Source organism: Esox lucius, chromosome 3 (genome assembly GCF_011004845.1).
Source record: "Esox lucius isolate fEsoLuc1 chromosome 3, fEsoLuc1.pri, whole genome shotgun sequence".
NCBI lineage: Eukaryota > Metazoa > Chordata > Actinopteri > Esociformes > Esocidae > Esox > Esox lucius.
In genome coordinates, this window is record NC_047571.1 from 2,067,749 (window position 1) to 2,083,770 (window position 16,022).

Genomic DNA, 16,022 nt, shown 5'->3' on the forward strand with positions numbered 1-16,022 from the left:
ATCAATTTAATATGAGGGTAGTCGTGGGCAAGCAGAGGTTCGGTACACGGGCTGGCGGCAGAGGTACAGACAGGGAGTAAGCAGAGTAGTCTTGGACAGGCAGGAGGTTGGCACACGGGCTGGCGGCGGAGGTACAGACAGGGAGTAGGCAGAGTAGTCTTGGACAGGCAGGAGGTCGATACACGGGCTGGTAAAGGTAGTCAGGAGATTCCTACAAACACAGGGAAACAGAATTAGCAGGATCGACACGCAAGTATCTCAGGGATTTGGTTGTGAGCCGTGACACATACGGATGTGGATCAACGATCCGGCAGGGACGGTTCGTCAGGGCTCCTCAGATATACAGCCGGTGATGAGTCAAGCGGGAACAGGTGTGTGATTGGGGATAGGGAACAGCTGGTACCGGCTCTATTCAAAAGAGTGACGCCACGCCCCTTAATGCGTTGCCCTGACAACCTGGAGCAACCCAAGACAGAGCACCTCAGGGAAGGGAGGACATGACAGTTGCTGGTATTTAGGCCCATTCCTCCATGAAGATCTCCTCTAGAGCAATGATGTTTTGGGGCTGTCGCTGGGCAACACAGACTTTCAACTCCCTCCAAAGATTTTCTATGGGGTTGAGATCTGGTGACTGGCTAGGCAACTCCAGGACCTTGAAATTCTTTTTACGAAGCCACTCCTTCATTGCCCGGGCGGTGTGTTTGGGATCATTGTCATGCTGAAAGACCCAGCCACGTTTCATCTTCCATGCTCTTGCTGATGGAAGGAGGTTTTCACTCAAAATCTCACAATACATGGCCCCATTCATTTTTTCCTTTACACAGATCAGTCGTCCTAGTCCCTTTGCAGAAAAACAGCCCCAAAGCATGATGTTTCCACCCTCATGCTTCTCAGTAGGTATGGTGTTCTTTGGATGCAACTCCGCATTCTTTCTCCTCCAAACACAACGAGTTGAGTTTTTACCAAAAAGTTCTATTTTGGTTTCATCTGACCATATGACATTCTCCCAATCCTCTTCTGGACCATCCAAATGCTCTCTAGCAAACCTCAGACGGGCCTGGACATGTACTGGCTTAAGCAGGGAGACACGTCTGGAACTGCAGGATTTCAGTCCCTGGCGGCGTAGTGTGTTACTGATGGTAGCCTTTGTTACTTTGGTCCCAGCTCTCTGCAGGTCATTCACTAGGTCCCCCCGTGTGGTTCTGGGATTTTTGCTCACCGTTCTTGTGATAATTTCGACCCCACGGGGTGAAATCTTGCGTGGAGCCCCAGATCGAGGGAGATTATCAGTGGTCTTGTATGTCTTACATTTTCTTATATTTTCTCCCACAGATTTCTTACAGCTGCTTACCTATTGCAGATTCAGTCTTCCCAGCCTGGTGCAGGTCTACAATTTTGTTTCTGATGTCCTTTGACAGCTCTTTGGTCTTGGCCATAGTGGAGTTTGGAGTGTGACTGTTTGAGGTTGTGGACAGGTGGCTTTTATACTGATAACAAGTTCAAACAGGTGCCATTAATACAGGTAACGAGTGGAGGACAGATGAGCCTCTTAAAGAAGTTGTTACAGGTCTGTGAGAGCCAGAAATCTTGCTTGTTTGTAGGTGACCAAATACTTATTTTCCACCATAATTTACCAATTCATTCATAAAAAAATCCTACAATGTGATTTTCTGGATTTTTTTTCTTCTATTTTTGAAAATTACAGGCCTCTCTCATCTTTTTAAGTTGGAGAACTTGCAGAATTGGTGGCTGACTAAATACTTTTTTGCCCCACTGTAAGTGTCCTAAAATCATTTGAGTAATGTTTTGGTTGGTCTGAGTTACACTTATAGTGTAGACAGCATGCCAACAAGGTTGGAGCCAATTCCAAATCTTCTATTTGAATTCAATTGTGCGCTGAGCTGTAGTTCAATAATAACATTCTCTTGGCTCCATTAACATACTATATGGCTCCCTACCAGAGATCAGGGTTCAATACCTGTCTTTACTCTCATCACTGACTCCTCTTCCTGTCTCTATATTATTCCAACATTTAAATGAAAGCCTTTTGGGGAAAACAATACAAAACAAGAAACATTTGTTCCCACTTAAAAATAATACAAATTCCAGGTCAGTCTATGAAATCTGTGATATGAAATCTGATTCTCAATGATAGGTAACATCCAATAATGTAATTAACAATTCAATTTACAATAGGGTTCTCCAATAGGAGGAACCCTATTGTAATTGTTAGTGTGAGAAAGCATCATTAGGCAGTGACGTCAAACGGCGCCTAAAGAATTAAGTTTTGGTCAGCGAGAGTGCCTTGTTTAGGTGGGTTTGCATCGTTGTGCGTGAATGATAACGTGAGTACTATTCTGTAAAATTTTTCCTCTTTTACCACTGCCATTATGTCAATGTTTTATCATCGGTGGCTCTGTATATTTGTTGACTTTACCGTTGATGGTCTCGTTTATACCAATGCTAGGTCTGACTGAATTTAGCATAGCCTTGTTCAATCTTTATATGCTACCTCTGGACCAAATTCGATAGAACAACAACATTAACAACCCCAGCAATGCGATGATACTCAAATATATATGGCTCTCGAAACGTATAACAACAGCTCAATAGACACTCTGTGTCACTGTACAGAGCACATAAATACCTGGATGAACCAAAAATTTCTCGAATTAAGCCAAGATAAGAGTATTGTGTTTGGCAACAAAAATAAAAGAACAAGTATTAGGAAAGAGATGGATTCTCAGGCCCTTAAAACCAGGGATCAAGTGCGTAATCTTGGTGTTTGATTGACTCAGACCTCACATTTAACAGTCATATCAAAGCGGTCCCCAAAACAGCATTCTATCATCTAAAAAATATAGCCAGAATCAAAGGCTTAGTGTCCCAAAAAGACCAAGAGAAGCTAATCAATGCTTTTATCTCTAGTAGGGTTGACTACTGTAATGGCCTCTTAACTGGACTCCCGAAAAAGACCGTAAAACAACTGGTCCTAAACCAATCTCTGAATGGTTTAGGACCTAAATACATTTCTGATATGTTTGCAGAATATAAACCAAGCAGGGCTCTTAGATCCATGAACACAGGTCAGCTAGTAGAGCCCAGAGTCCAAACTAAACATGGAGAAGCTGCGTTTGACACTTGCTGTACACAACTGAAATAAACTACCAGAAGATCTTAGACATGCCCCAAACGTATCCCTTTTTAAATTCAGGTTACAAAACACTTCTCTTCTCACGTGCCTATGACTGAGCACCTTAACCTTATAGCTTCCTATGTTTTTATCCCATTTTTAATCTTTAAATGTTTTCTTGTATTTTTTATTATTGTGATGTATTCATTTGTTTTGATGTTTCCATTTGAGTATTTGTTTTTATGTTATTGTACTTTCATATGTTTTTCTTTGTAAAGCACATTTAATTTCTTCAATGTATGAATTGTGCTATATAAATAAACTTGCTTGCTTGCTTGGTGTTGTAGCTTTGAAGTCAAAAAGTTAATAACCAAAAGGTGGATGTGTTGCATCTTTAAAACTCTCCACGAAGAACCGAGAAAGACCGGGTTATATCTGTCTGCCTAATATGCAAATCGGCCTCACCTTCAACATTTCGTCATACAGCGGTTGACAACATGAATAAACCCATACGATATTCAGAATTTCTTTGGAGAAAATGTCAGCATAATCCAACAACATCTTCACAAAATATACGTACATATTTGGCCCGCCACTAACAAATTGTGCGATGCTGTCACCATCTGGTTACTCATTGGTCAAGTCACCCAAGAATGGCCCCAGTTGGGGCACCCAATCCCCCTTGCATGTGACAAAGATTACCAAATCAGTATCTGTGTAGAGTACACGTCTATCCAACTTCTCCAAGTGTGAATACAACTCGAGTCTAGCATAAGCTGTTGTGAACGCGGCAATAAAAATTTTGCCTTTATGTGGTTTGATTGATGTTTTGTGTCTGTAACTGTGTCTGAGATGAAAGAGAAATAACCAACTTCTATTTCACTGGAAAAAAGGTAGTGGTTAAACTCCTCCAGATCTGTAATTAACATTGTGTTCATAAGGTTAGACCACTCACCCATCTTACCCCAACGACTACCAATTAAGCCAAAGATTGCCTAACATTGTTTACAACAATGTTTTCCCTGTCAAGCTGCACACCCTCCCTTTTGATGATCTGAAGAGGGCTGTGCACAAGAATTGTCCTCGCAATCTGACAGATTTGGAGTGCTTTTGCAAAGAAGAGTGGGCAAATATTGCTACGTCAAGATGTGCCATGCAAATAGACTCCTAACCAAAAAGACTGAGTGCTGTAATAAAATCAAAAGGTTTTTCAACACAGTATTAGTTTAAGGGTGTGCACACTTATGCAACCAGGTTATTGTGAGTATTCAATTAAAATGTTTTCCCCCTCGAAGATTTCAGTTTGTTTTTCAATTGAATTGTTCACATTATGAGTCACATTAAAAGTGGACAAAGTTCTGACATGATTTATCTTTGTTTCATTCTTTTACATCACAAAACCTGGCATTTTAACAGAGGTGTGTAGACTTTAGATCCACTGTATGTATTGAACATGTATGTTGTTTTATTCTGATAAAGCCTCAAGCTTTGTCAGCCATTGTTGGTGCATCAACCCGTATTGAATCTTTGTCACCAGGTTGGTGCTTGTTGAACAATGATACTTTGGGTGAAAGTGCCAGAAACAGCCTAGAAATATATTGACTGTGCACACACCATCGCGTTCAACGTATCCATGAACATAGTAAGCACATACAGTGAAGAAAAACATTATTTGATCCCCTGCTGATTTTGTACGTTTGCCCACTGACAAAGAAACGATCAGTCTATAATTTTATTGGTAGGTTTAGTTGAACAGTGAGAGACAGAATAAAAACAAAAAAATCCAGAAAAACAAAGGTCAAAAATGTTATACATTGATTTGCATTGATTTTTAATTTGTGAAATAAATATTTGATCCCCTCTCAATCAGAAAGATTTCTGGCTCACGGGTAATGAGCTGAGATTAGGAGCACATTCTTAAAGGGAGTGCTCCTAATCTCAACTTGTTACCTGTATAAAAGAAGCATTCAATCAATTATATTTTAAACTCTCCACCATGGCCAAGACCAAAGAGCAGTCCACGGATGTCAGGGGCAAGACTTTAGACATACACAAGGCTGGAATGGGCTACAAGACCACCCCCACAACATTGGGTGAGAGTGTTGTGGTCAGATGAGACCAAAATCAAGCACTTTGGCATCAACTCAACTCATCGTGTTTGGAGGAGGAATGCTGCCTATGACCCCAAGAACACCATCCCCACCGTCAAACATGGAGGTGGAAACATTATGGTTTGGGGGTGTTTTTCTGCTAAGGGGATACGACAACTTCACTGCATCAAAGGGACAATGGACGGGGCCATGTACCGTCAAATCCATCCCTCAGCCAGGGCATTGAAAATGGGTCGTGGATGGGTATTGCAGCATGACAGTGACCCCACACGGCCAAGGCAACAAAGGAGTTGATCAAGAAGAAGCACATTAAGGTCCTGGAGTGGCCTAGCCATAGAAAATCTGAAAATCTGTGGAGGGAGCTGAGGTTCGAGATGCCAAACGTCAGCCTCGAAACCTTAATGACTTGGAGAAGATCTGCGAAGAGGAGTGGGACAAAATCCCTCCTGTGATGTGTGCAAATCTGGTGGCTAACTACAAGAAACATCTGGCCTCTGTGATTGCCAACAAGGGTTTTGCCACAAAGTACTAAGTCATGTTTTGCAGAGGGGTTGAATACTTATTTCACTCATTAAAATGCCAATCAATAAAAACCTGGATTTTTTGTTGTTATTCTATCTTTCACTGTTCAAATAAACCTACAATAAAAATTTTAGACTGATCATTTCTTTGTCAGTGGGCAAACATCCAAAATCAGCAGGGGATCAAATTATTTTTTTTCTCACTGTATTTTCATTTCACCCCACTTCAGGGCACGCTGTATCGATATATTCTCATCAGAGGCCACATATTCAAACCATTGCTGTTTGAGAATGTCATCTGACAACGATTGTAGTTGTCTGAGGGGACGAATGCAATTGTGTCCTTGGTGAGGAATTTGTTGCAAAAGACTTTCATGCAAGCCGAAGAAATCATAATTGACCGGAATGGGTCAACACCACCACACTCCTGGAACTCAAGTCTGTAGCGCATACAATCCTCTCTCAAGATTCATTCACACAGTAAACCTTGATTTCATCCTGCATGATAAAGGTGTCTGCGGAAACAATTTCATGCCATTGTAAAAACTCATCTTTTTCGTTAGCCATTCACACAATAGTATTGTGGTTCCGGATGGGGGCCAACATAGTTGTCATTGTCTTAGATGTTAAACTTGTAAGGAAAGTAGCCTTTTTTTCGAATCGTTAAAACCCAAAGCACGTGGCAAAGCCGCCAGCTTCATCGGTAGGAAGTGATGACTATATCAATGTATCTCTGATTGAATGTGCTGTCTATAAAAATTATGATCTTGCTACCGATAGTGTCGTGCCAAAAAATTGTTAGCAAGATAATGCATTAACAACTTCAGATTTGTGTGCTATAAATGGTTAGTCAGTATATTTCGGGTGCCTAAACTTTTGGAAAAAAGCAGCGACACAATCATCTCTAGCCGAACACCACGTCTCGTTGTCATAGCTCATTGCGCACACACATTTTGCAGTGTGTATACTGTTCACGGGATAAGCAGTTGCCTCAAACCATAAAATATGTAGTGCTCACTGTGGTCCTCGGGTTTAGAGGGTTTTATGAAACACTGATGATTAATTTCAACAGTCAGATCCACGTTACAGTTGGGACACATTAGCCGTGCACTTGTGCGCTTTATAGTTGGTAATATTAATGTTGTAATGACGGCCACAATCAACTCAGTATTTCTTTTGGGCCCTCCTGCTAACCCAACAACCCACACCTTTGTGGAGCTTCAAGTCTTTATGCTGTCTATAACAAAAGTCACAATAACATTACAGTCGCTTACAGTCCAGGCACTACTTTGTGATATGGGGTTGGGTATGACAATCTTCATGAAGACAGTCACTACAGCTATGTTTACAGCCATGATAACCACAGGTGTTAAAACCTGTATAACACCACTCACAAACATATGACACCCAGAAAACCCTTCAGATTCATGATACTATAGAAATGGTTATCATGTAATTACATAAAGACGGTTCTAGGGTGTGTATCCTCGCTGTTTTGAAACTTGGTGAATTGACCATCCCGTGTTCGATGAAAGACAACTATTTTACACCTTGTCATTTCTTCAAACCGAACAATATCTGTGAATGTCACACAATCATCTAATTCTAAACCACCTCCCGCATGTAGCTCACGACCACTAATCAGGGCCTCAGCATATGTGTACTGTGGGTTCAACATACCCATGAAACAAATGGAAAAACATGTAGAATCATTATTCAACACCACATATAAATGCCTCCTTTTTTTTAATTGATAATCTGATCTATCAATAGTGTTTGAGCTTTACGCCGTGGGTCACCACACTCACAGTTGTTGACAATTTGTACCACCAGCTCTAGTGATTCATCATTCATAACCAATATCTACAACTTCACCAGTATTTTGGAAATGTATCAACTGTTGTAATTCAACATTGTCAAACGCATTATGTTGTATAACTCAAAACGTGATTCATCAGAACAAGCCACCATTTTCTATTGCTCCGTGGTCCAGTTCTGATGCTCACGAGCCCATTGTAGGCACTTTTGGCAGTGGACATGGGTCAGCATGGCTGGTCTGTGGCTACGCAGCCCCATGAGCAACAAACTGTGATGCACTGTGTCTTCTGACACCTATCAGTACCAGCATTAACCTTTTCAGCAATATGAGCTACAGTGGCTTGTCTGTTGGATTGGACCGTATGGGACAGCCTTCGCTCCCCACGTGCATCAGTGAGCCTTGGCCACACATGACCCTGTCGCCGGTTCACAGGTTTTCCTTTCTTGGACCATTTTTGATATGTACTGACCACTGCAGACTGGGAACACCCCACAAAGTCTGCAGTTTTAGAGATGCTCTGACCCAGCTGTCTAGCCATCACAATTTGGCCCTTGTCAAAGTCGCTCAGATCCTAATGCTTGCCCATTTTTCCTACTTCTAACACATCAACTTTGAGGACAGAATTTTCACTTGTTGCCTAATAAAGGTGCTGGTCATAAAATTAGAATATCATCAAAAAGTTGATTTATTTAAATATTTCCATTCAAAAAGTGAAACTTGTATAATTTATACATTCATTCCACACAGACTGATACATTTCAAGTGTTTATTTCTTTTAATTTTAATGATTATAATTGACAACTAATGAAAACCCCAAATTCTGTAGCTCAGAAAAAACCTGGTGCCACACTGTAATCTGCTAATTAACCCAAAACACCTGCAAAGACCTTTAAATGGTCTCTCAGTCTAGTTCTGTAGGCTACACAATCATGGGGAAGACTGCTGACTTGACAGCTGTCCAAAAGACGACCATTGACACCTTGCACAAGGAGGGCAAGACACAAAAGGTCATTGCTAAAGAGTCTGGCTGTTCACAGAGCTCTGTGTCCAGGCACATTAATAGAGAGGCGAAGGGAAGGAAAAGATGTGGTAGGAAAGTGTACAAGCAATAGGGATAATCGCACCCTGGAGAGGATTGTGAAACAAAACCCATTAAAAAATGTGGGGGAGATTCACAAAGACTGGACTGCAGCTGGTGTCAGTGCTTCAAGAACCACCATGCACAGACGTATGCAAGACATGGATTTCAGCTGTCACATTCCTTGTGTCAAGCCACTCTTGAACAAGACACAGCGTCAGAAGCGTCTCGCCTGGGCTAAAGACAAAAAGGACTGCTGCTGAGTTATGTTCTCTGATGAAAGTAAATTTTGCATTTCCTTTGGAAATCAAGGTCCCAGAGTCTGGAGGAAGAGAGGAGAGGCACAGAATCCACGTTGCTTGAAGTCCAGTGTAAATTTTCCACAGTCATTGATGGTTTGGGGTACCATGTCATCTGCTGGTGTTGGTCCACTGTGTTTTCTGAGGTCCAAGGTCAACGCAGCTGTCTACCAGGAAGTTTTAGAGCACTTCTTGCTAACTGCTGCTGACCAACTTTATGGAGATGCAGATTTCATTTTCCAACAGGACTTGGCACCTGCACACAGTGCTAAAGCTACCAGTACTTGGTTTAAGGACCATGGTATCCCTTTTCTTAATTGGCCAGCAAACTCGCCTGACCTTAACCCTATAGAAAATCTATGGGGTATTGTGAAGAGGAAGATGCGATACGCCAGACCCAACAATGCAGAAGAGCTGAAGGCCACTATCAGAGCAACCTGGGCTCTCATAACACCTGAGCAGTGCCACAGACTGATCGACTCCATGCCATGCCGCATTGCTGCAGTAATTCAGGCAAAAGGAGCCCAACTAAGTATTGAGTGCTGTACATGCTCATACTTTTCATGTTCATACTTTTCAGTTGGCCAACATTTCTAAAAAAAATGTTTTTGTATTGGTCTTAAGTAATGTTCAAAGTTCTAGAGATACTGAATTTGGGATTTTCATTCGTTGTCAGTTATAATCATCACAATTAAAAGAAATAAACATTTGAAATATATCAGTCTATATGTAATGAATTAATATAATATACAAGTTTCCCTTTTTGGATGGAATTACTGAAATAAACTTTTTGATGATATTCTAATTTTATGACCAGCACCTGTATATCCCACCCACTGACAGGTGCCATGATAACGAGATTATCAGTGTTATTCACTTCACCTGTCAGTGGTCATCATTTTATGGCCGATCAGTATATGTCAAAGCTGTATCCTAGCACAGAACAGCATCCATCCACACTGAAAAAAACTGTTATTTTTTCATAAAGAGGATACAAACGGCCAATATTGGCTATTATGGAAACCAGTGACTCTTGGTGCCAAACCTGTAGGTTGTTTTTCAGATTGTGAGATTGGCTGGAACTATAGAGGTGCTGGGAGCAATAAAATAGCTCAGGAGGACATGCCCTGAAAGTGGTCTGGTCCTCTGTTCTCTCAAGGTATCTATTGTGTGTCCCTCTACACCCTCATGTGCCTAGGACTAAAAGAAAGTCAGCAAGAAATAAAATGTTCAGTCTTAACAGTCTGTGTAGCTACTACCAGAGGCAAGATACTGTAGATATACTGGTTTGGATTCTGGCCTATGAGATTACATGGATCAAAACTCCTCTGCAACCCCTAGTTACTCCATATATTTGAAATACTCATCTGTTTACACACCTGATCAAATTAGATTAACATTACCAAATAAAGAAATTAACAACCACAAATGTCTAACCCTTGAATTGTAAATTGGGTAGTTCAGGGCTTTAACCAACATTTTCCTCAAGGAGCTAACTGTCATATATCTTTCAATCACCTTTCACTCCAAAAATGTTTACATTTTGGTCAGTTAGCAGGTGCTCTGAGACAGGGAGACCAACATGAGCAGGTTATGTCTTGCTCTAGGGTAAACTGAGAACTTTCATCTGGGGAATTTGAAACAGCAACATCTCATTATATATACTTACCTGGTAAAATATCAGGTTTAATAACATATCTATCTCTCTATATATATATATATTTATATCTATCTCTATATACACTCACCTAAAGGATTATTAGGAACACCTGTTCAATTTCTCATTAATGCAATTATCTAATCAACCGATCACATGGCAGTTGCTTAAATGCATTTAGGGGTGTGGTCCTGGTCAAGACAATCTCCTGAACTCCAAACTGAATGTCAGAATGGGAAAGAAAGGTGATTTAAGCAATTTTGAGCATGGCATGTTGTTGGTGCCAGACGGGCTGGTCTGAGTATTTCACAATCTGCTCAGTTACTGGGAATTTCATGCATAACCATTTCTAGGGTTTACAAAGAATTGTGTGAAAAGGGAAAAACATCCAGTATGCGGCAGTCCTGTGGGCGAAAATGCCTTGTTGATGCTAGAGGTCAAAGGAGAATGGGCCGACTAATTTAAGCTGATAGAAGAGCAACTTTGACTAAAATAACCACTCGTTATAACCGAGATATGCAGCAAAGCATTTGTGAAGCCACAACACGCACAACCTTGAGGCGGATGGGCTACAACAGCAGAAGACCCCACCAGGTACCACTCATCTCCATTACAAATAGGAAAAAGAGGCTACAATTTGCACAACCTCACCAAAATTGGACAGTTGAAGACTGGAAGAATGTTGCCTGGTCTGATGAGTCTCGATTTCTGTTGAGACATTCAGATGGTAGAGTCAGAATTTGGCGTAAACAGAATGAGAACATGGATACATCATGCCTTGTTACCACTGTGCAGGCTGGTGGTGGTGGTGTAATGGTGTGGGGGATGTTTTCTTGGCACACTTTAGGCCCCTGAGCATTGTTTCTGACCATGTCCATCCCTTTATGACCACCATGTACCCATCCTCTGATGGCTACTTCCAGCAGGATAATGCACCATGTCACAAAGCTCGAATCATTTCAAATTGATTTCTTGAACATGACAATGAGTTCACTGTACTGAAATGGCACCCACAGTCACCAGATCTCAACCCAATAGAGCATCTTTGGGATGTGGTGAAATGGGAGCTTCATGCCCTGGATGTGCATCCCAAAATCTCCATCAACTGCAAGATGCTATCCTATCAATATGGTCCAACATTTCTAAAGAATGCTTTCAGCACCTTGTTGAATCAATGCCACGTAGAATTAAGGCAGTTCTGAAGGCAAAAGGGGGTCAAACACAGTATTAGTATGGTGTTCCTAATAATCCTTTAGGTGAGTGTATATATATATATATATATATATATATATATATATATATATATATATATATATATATATATATATATATATAGAGAGAGAGAGAGAGAGAGAGAGAGAGAGAGAGAGAGAGAGATATATATATATATATATATATATATATATATATATATAGAGAGAGAGAGAGAGAGAGAGAGAGAGAGAGAGAGAGAGATAGAGAGAGAGGTTTAACAAGACTATTGTTTACATAATAAGAGCATTATGCACAACATCATCAAGTACTCGTTAATCAACAAATAAAATAATTAAATTAATTAAAAATTCAGAACCAACTGGCCCAATTACACAGAAAACATTTTCAAGACACCAAATATCCTCAAAACACCCCTAATTTTTTACAAGATTATAATATACAAACTCTATATGTAATCTTCCAGCTACAAGGTTCTTGAACATTAATTCAGCATCAGTACTAAGAAGATTCAGCCCTTCATTCTTCCTCGTCTTCCAAATAGCTAATTTGCAGTTCTGATCAAATAGTTTAACAAACACGCTTTCCTTCTGATCAAGAATCTGTACATCACACCCCCAATAAACACTTCTTCTAAAAGTTTCTCATCAAATGCTTGAAACCATCTATCAAGAAGATCAAAAAGACCTTTCAACCTACTGCATCTTAAAAACAAATGATCCAAATCTTCTACCATTCCACAAAACCTACACTGTTCCCCCACTGCTGGATTCAGGTGCGCCACATGTCTGTCCGTAGCTATTGCCCCGTGAATAAGCCTCCACTGTAGATCAGCAGTGCGCTTCTCTATGGGAGGCTTGTACAGGGTTCTCCACCTGTCCCTCACGAGTCTGGCTTCAACAAACCTGGCCACCTTGAGGCTTTTTGTCCTTTAAGAGAGTCCTGGTGTAAAACTTTGACTGTAGAGTAGTATATTGCTTTCTTTGATGCAAACTCATAGTATTCCAGCTGCGGGGTTTTAAAAGATAGAATTGACCCCACACCTTCATCTTCATTTTCCATCTTTATGAGATGAGAGATTTTTATTCCTGGGGGTTCCCGTTCACTCGTCATGTCCATCAAAGTTCCTTTCCCAATGTACTCTCGGTAACTACTTGGCACGGCACTGACAATCTCCTCCATCAACTTTTCTGTCAAGCATGAAGATCTTAAGTCAGTCATTACTTTAAGTTCCTCAAGCGATTTCCATCCATCTCTATTCAAGAGGTGTCCCAGCTTGACAATTCCATTTCTTTGTAAGCATGCACTTATGCTTACAGAAGACAAGTCTGGTTTGAGTCATTGGGTTAAAAAAACAGAGGTTCCTCTATAACCCAGTTCCCAGGTTCAACAACCTCTCTTTCAACTCTAAAAACAGTTCTCCATGAATGCAACATTGCCCGGTAAAATTGTGAAAGCTCAGACATGCTTATCTTCTCCAGGTTCATTAAAAATAAATGTCTATCCAATCCCAGACCCCCAGTTTTTTGAAGAATCGCCTTTGCAGTCTGAGACCAAACCAAGTCCTTATGGTAGAGAAGTCTCTGTGCCGCTTGGATTCTGAAAGCACAGATTCTGCTCCTCACATCCACCAGACCCTGGCCTCCTTCATGAACTGGAAGATACAGTGCTGCTGCGCCAATCCAGTGTTTTCCACTCCAGAAGAAGTTCACAAAAGTACTTTGTATCCTGCGGATCAACTCCTCAGGTGGCTCCAGTACCACCAGTTTATGCCACAAGATAGAGGCTGCCAAGTTGTTTACCACCAGAACTCTTCCTCGGTACAACATTAGTGGTAATAGACATTTCCATTTAGACAATCGAGCGGTCACCTTTTCCAGCATTCCCTCCCAAAATTCTTTGCTTTAAATGCTGTATTTCCTAAAAAAACACCTAACATTTTTAACCCTTCTCTTACCCACAGCAAACCACCTGGTAATTTTGGAGGTACTAACGCTCCCCACTGTCCTATAATCAGCCCTTCACTTTTTCCCCAATTCATTTTTGCTGAAGATACCCCCTCATACTTTTGAATAATTCCCGTTAAAATGTCAACATCATTCTTACCCTTGATAAAGACTGTGATATCATCTGCATAAGCAGATAATGACACCCTACTACTACTATTTATCCCTGGAAGTAAAATTCCATCCAGATCTCTCCTTATCCTACACAACAATGGCTCAATAGCAAGACTATACAATTGTCCAGAAAGTGGGCAACCCTGCCTAATACCCCTTGATACCGGTATTGGCACTTAATCCTCCACCAGTTTTAACCATCACAAAAACATTTGAATATAACAACTTAATATAAGATATAAAATTCTCTCCAAATCCAAATTGTTTTAAAACCTTCAGAAGATACACATGGTCAACCTGATCGAATGCTATCTCTTGGTCCAAACACAGAATACCCAGGTCTAAATCACTAAACTGATTAAAATCAATTACATCCCTCAATAAAAAGAGGTTATCCATGATTGACCTTTTGGGAATGCAATATGTCTGGTCATTTTGAACCAATACATTTAAATAAAACTTCAACCTATTTGCTAAACACTTTGACAGAATTTTATAGTCCAAACACAATAGAGAAACTGGTCTCCAGTTCTTTAAAAGACCCAGATTCCCTTTCTTTGGAAGCAAAGACAGTACAGCTCTTCGGCAGCTTATAGGAAGTGTTCCACCTTTGATGCTTTGAATGAGTACATCATACAGATCTTGTCCTAATATATTCCAAAAAGCTTGGTAAAATTCAACTGGCAATCCATCAATTCCCGGAGAACGTCCACCTGATACCTGCGCCATTGCTTCTGTAATCTCCTGAAAAGTTATTTGACTGTCTAGTGATTTTTTCCCCTCCTCCTCCACCTGAGGTAAATCACTCAGCAAATCAGAAGGACTCTCAGCATCACAGTCCTCAGCGTCATACAATTCTTTGTAAAAGTTAACTGCCAGCATCTTCATTTCCCCAGGATCTGACGTTACATTCCCATCAGGCCGTTGAAGATGACAAATTTGTTTCTGTTGGGAGCTTTTCTTTTCAAGGTTAAAAAAGAATGATGTAGGAGCGTCCATGTCTTTAATAGAGCAGATTCTCGCCCTTACAATCGCTCCTTTAACTTGCTCCTGTAATAATGAACCAAGTTCTTTCTTTTTCTTATTCAAAAGCGTACTCTGCCCAGTTCCATTATCAAAAATAGTACTTTCCAGTCTTTGAATGTCTTTCTCCAAGCTTTTTACTGCAAACTTCACCCTTGATGTATTGTGTGAACTATAATTTCGACAAAATATTATTATATTTACCCTGCCAACATCCCACCACTGACTCATGTTTTCAAAATAATTTTTCCACATTTTCCATTTGTTCTAGAATAATTTAAAACTATCACAAAATAAAGCATCTTGCAATAATTTAACATTGAAATGCCAAAAATAATTTGGCTTTGTAATCACCCTCATGTTTAAATCAAATAAAACCAAGTGGCGATCTGAAAACCCATCCATCCATCATCTTCCGCTTATCCGGGGCCGGGTCGCGGGGGCAGCAGTCTAAGCAGGGATGCCCAGACTTCCCTCTCCCCAGAAACTTCCTCCAGCTCTACCGGGGGGACACCGAGGCGTTCCCAGGCCAGCCGGGAGACATAGTCCCTCCAGCGTGACCTAGGTCTTCCCCAGGGTCTCCTCCCGGTGGGACGGGACCGGAAAACCTTCCCAGGAATGCGTTCCGGAGGCATCCGAAACAGATGCCCAAGTCACCTCAGCTGACCCCTCTCGATGTGGAGGAGCAGCGGCTCTACTCTGAGCTCCTCCCGGGTGACCGAGCTTCTCACCCATCTCTAAGGGATCGCCCAGCCACCCTGCGGAGAAAGCTCATTCCAGCCGCCCAAAGCTCATGACCATAGGTGAGAGTAGGAACGTAGATTGACCGGTAAATCTAGAGCTTCGCCTTGCGGCTCAGCTCTTTCTTCACCACGACAGACCGATACATCGACCGCATTACTGCAGAAGCTGCACCGATCTGTCTGTCAATCTCCCGTTCCATCCTTCCCTCACTCGTGAACAAGACCCCTAGATACTTAAACTCCTCCACTTGAGGCAGGCACTCTCCACCAACCTGAAGTGGGCAAGCCACCCTTTTCTGACTGAGG